Here is a 4,567-nt window from a genome sequence, read left to right as displayed (position 1 = left end):
GCAGGAGAGATTAAGCATTCTTCTCAGCACTTAAGTGGTTCTTCCAAAGAGGTTTGGATGCCCTTGAGCATGAGGAGAGTTTTGAGGATTTAGCTAAATGCTAACAATAGCAGCAAGGTAAGATATAGGCACTTGCATCCTTTTATGGCTCTGGGGTTTTATTTATGTTCAGTCTGCAGTGCTTTTCATGATGCATCAGCCTTATCTACTTAAAATGCAGAGATTACCTGTGAAACCCTGGAATGAACAGTTTGAGAAGAATCAGTTTGGGCTTTTCAGTTCTGCCAGGAAGTTAGGGAGAAGATTTGGGATTGCAGATAATCCCATCCAATGGAAAAAAAAAAATCTACTAATATGCGTTAGTTTTGCAATAATATTTTGTTGTTAATTTCAAATTTTAATGCCTTACTGAAGTGAGTTCTGAAACATAATGTAAAGTATATAAATATCATTACCCGTATAAATATAAGCAGTCAAGTTTCTTTAGCCATTGGAGCTAGACTGCTTTTAAGGAGGATGTAGGGCACAAGTCATGGTTTTGGGACACCCAGTCCCACACACCCAAGGCTGCCCAGTGCTCTTCCAGTGATACTGAAGTCACTATGGGCATGTTGCACAGGGATTTTTCAGCCTTTTTCGATAAATAGATCCATATGTCTTCTGTATTGCTCATATGGTTCCTTATTTAGTGGAACAACAACCTCCTGAAAAAAGGTTTGCCTTCCTGGATGCCCTGCAGGTAGCCTGAGTTCTCCCTGGACCTGAGGGCCACCGCCTGAAACCCACTCTGTGCTGCAGAAAAGTGAAAGGAAGCAGAGTTACTTACCAGCCACCAGCTTTCTCCTTCACTGCAAGTCCTTCAAGTCCAGGTACTAAGATGTTTTCCTTGTCTGATTCTTGGTGTCCTCACTTTCTGGCAGGTAGCGGTGGAGAGGAAAAGGATTTCCAGATGCCATCTGTAATACTCGATGAGCAAATTTGTAGTGCTCAAAGACTGAGTGGGAAGCACAGCTTCTTTGAACAATTTAGTGTGTGCCTATTTGCATAAGGCCATATTGCTTCTTTACATCTGCCTGTTCCTGCAAGGCTGAGCTGGCACCTCGTGTTCTGGTATAGGAGCAGTTCTTGCCATTTGGTAAAATTTGTCAGCAAAGACCACATCACCATCTGATGCAAGTGGAAGTTTTGCTGTGCCCTCGTTGAACAACTTTTAGCATAGCCTGAAGTGAAATTGTTCCGTTACCCAGCTGCATACAAGTGTGTGATAAAGAAAGCAAGCCAAATGGTAATTTTCATGTGAAGTGACCTGAATTAATGTCCTGATTCCAGAAGTTTCTCAAACCTTTGCAGACAAGAGCCTTGGGAAGAGAAGTGAGAGTAGTGGAGCTGTGGTTAGTTCTTTGGGGTGCAGTCACTTCTTTGGCTTTGCTCTGCATTGAAACCCAGGGGAAAGTGTTACATAGAAGTGATCACACTGAAAGTAAAAGCTGGAGAGAGGACAGTGGATGGTAGCTAACCAGAAAACTCTAGTTTCACAGAAATCCAGATTTTGTTTTGCTTTTTGATCTGACTGTAATATTATGTTGAAGAAGGACATCTGGAGTATCATGATAAGAATGTGAACGAGCTTCCTAACTATTCTGATATTTACTACAGTTCGTCTGTGTCAGATGTGAGCTGACCTTGTGAGGTTTCTGTTTCACAAGGTGTGTTCTAGAGAAGCTCACAGAGTGACGGGGCCCTGTCTAGCAGATCTGAACTTGGCATGTAGAATGTGCTGTGAGTGGGAAGAGTCTGAAACTGACAGCACTTCGTGGTTCTGCAGCACCTTACTGGGGTGGTGGACTGAGAGCTACAAGAGATTCACCTGGACCCTGGTGGCCCTTTGGGAAGGCAAACAAGGCTTGCTAGTGTTTACAGCTTACATGCCCTTTGGTGAATCAGTTTATTCCATTCATGGGGCTGGAACAAAAACGTAAGAACAAAAGCACTCATTTGCTGGTATGAGTTTGCTCTTTGCAGGGGGAGTTTGGTGGTACGGTTGTGCCAGTAAATCCTCCTTGGTGTAGACAGTCCTTCCGTGGGGGGAGGAAAGGACAACAAAAGCTTCCCACGCCCCACTTTCTTCAGAGATCTTGCTAAAATCTTTTGGTAAGTGTGCAACAGCTTTGTCAGTATGACTAATTCACACTGATGCCACCTTACCTTTCCTGAGGCAACTAAGGCTGTGGCTTGTGCAGGTTTTTGAGGGGGTCTCAAAGCTTTTCCTTTAAACTATTTCCATCTGTTCTAGATGCATATTGTATACATCTGTGTATGCAGATATATATGTGTGTGTATGTATATATTAAAAAAATACGATTTTGTTCAAAGTAACTTTGTTTAATACTGTCATGTGCTGAGGTGTCTCCAAAGGACCTTCTTCAAGACCTGAAGTAGAACAGGAATGGCTGACAGGATCCAGAAAGCCTGTATGTCTGGACTTCTCCCTTTCTAGGTCCCTTTCTGATTGCTGGGTGGGTGTGACACACACGTGCAGTCTCCTGTGGGACTAGGGGAAACCTACTGAGGCTCAGTGTCCGCCCCAGCTGGAGCCGGGTCCATGAGCTCCCAGAAGAGTGCTCTCGTGAGGAGTGCACTCTTTGTGATTCCAGTGAGAAGCTGGCTCCAGCCTCTTGACGTATTTTGGCTTAGATGACGTGGCTAAAAACAGATAACCCAGGAAAACAGCATCCTAATTGCTAGGCTGCAGCTATTTTGTTTGCTCTCCTTTTGGCCCCATAAATCTCACATCCTTGACAACAGTCCTACTCCAACAGGAAACTTGCTGACTCAGAGGCTGTCCTGAGAGATGGGCAATAGCATGACCTCAGGTTGAGGAAGGGCTGGGACATGGACTGTTGACTTCCTAGGGATGGATACTAACTAGAAGACTACTGTTAACAACATGGGAACTATCACCTCCTTCTCTAGCAGCCCTGTTCTACAGGATAACTGAGTGGCCAGGGGCTCACCTTCAGGAGATGATGCTGAGCTTCAGATGATGCCTTGGTGGAAGTGCTGGCGTATATGGGCAGTGTCTGGGCACAAGTATTTCACCTTGAATCATGTCGCTTCTCTTCAAATTGGCTTCATTTAACTACTCAAGATAGTGTGGATTCATTACATGATAAAATTCATGGTAACTCAAGGTTCATAATGCTGGAGCTATTTCTTCATCTGTCTAACTCTGTGTGCCACTGAATTTTGGATTATAAACCAGCCTGCAAAATTTTATTCCCAGTTAGAGTGGTTTTCTTTGAGGTACATTATGTCAGTAATTCCACTTGGCCATGCCACTGAGTCACTCACTGCTGTGCAACCCCACCACATTAACAGGAAACGCAGAAGTTTCAGTTCACCTGGTCTGACTATTTGCAAGACATAGTTGGATTTATATAGGTCACTATATAGAGTGACAGAGTCTTTTAATATGTGCATGATTTTATGCTCTGAATAAAACAAACGAACCAGCCAAAACAAAACAGCTCTCTGGTGGAAGGGTTAACAGTGATGCCTTTGGTGGTGTGAGGCTGTGTGCACTGAGATGGCTGGAATTCTCTTTTCTCCCGTCTGTGGAGCTAAGTCATGGCTCCTATTGGCAAGTGTTATTAAAACTTTTGTTTATGCTTCACTGTTATCAGCAACAGTTGTCTGCAGAGGCAGGACCACTGGGCTAACATCTATTGCAGAATCATTGACACTAATTTTTTTTTTTTGTTTTGTTTTTTTTTTGTTTTGTTTTGTTTTCATATTAATGTCTGAATTCTCCTGGCACAGCCATAGAAGTTACCACACCATTGGTCCTGGGGTAGCAGTAATAATGGTAGCAGCTGTACAGCGTTGTCTCGCTGTGTCCCTGGTTGGCTTTTTCTTGGATTTCCATTACATGAATGTTTCTGAGGTGAGAATAAGGTTATTTAAACCAAATTGTTGTTGTTTGGTGGAGTGATTTTTTTTTTTTTTTTTTAAATTCAGAATGTAATTAAAAATTAAGACCACAATGAACTATAAGTTTACTTCCACTTAGACTTTTTATGATAGGAATTACCATTTTTATGACATTTATTATATAGCATCTTATACTTAGGAGACCCAGAAATTATGGAATAACCAAGTGAGGATCAGAAACAAAGATGTTTGATGAAATACCAGACATATGAGCAAATGTGCTACTGTCAAAGGAAATGTGTTACTCACTGTGTAGCTGAAGTGTTACTGTCAGGGGAGGTAGGTGAATCGCACATCCTCTGCAAAAAGCCTGAGTCAGCAGTGTCTGTGCTGAGATCTAACACAAGAGTCTTTTCCAGAGTCACCTAACACTCCCAGGCTAGGCAATTTTACTAATACTACTACTCCTGCTTCCAAAAGTTTCACAGTGTCTTACACAACATTAAACCTTTCATGGAAAAAGCAAAAATATAATGGTCAAATGCTATGTGTCTTCTCCCAGTCCCTGCGTTCATATAATTTCCTCCACAGGAAATTAATCACTGCTGCCATTCCTAATGACCATGGCCAGGAGACA

The sequence above is a fragment of the Merops nubicus genome, unplaced genomic scaffold (genome assembly GCF_000691845.1).
Source record: "Merops nubicus isolate BGI_N331 unplaced genomic scaffold, ASM69184v1 scaffold25411, whole genome shotgun sequence".
Classification (NCBI taxonomy): domain Eukaryota; kingdom Metazoa; phylum Chordata; class Aves; order Coraciiformes; family Meropidae; genus Merops; species Merops nubicus.
This window is presented reverse-complemented; position numbering follows the sequence as displayed.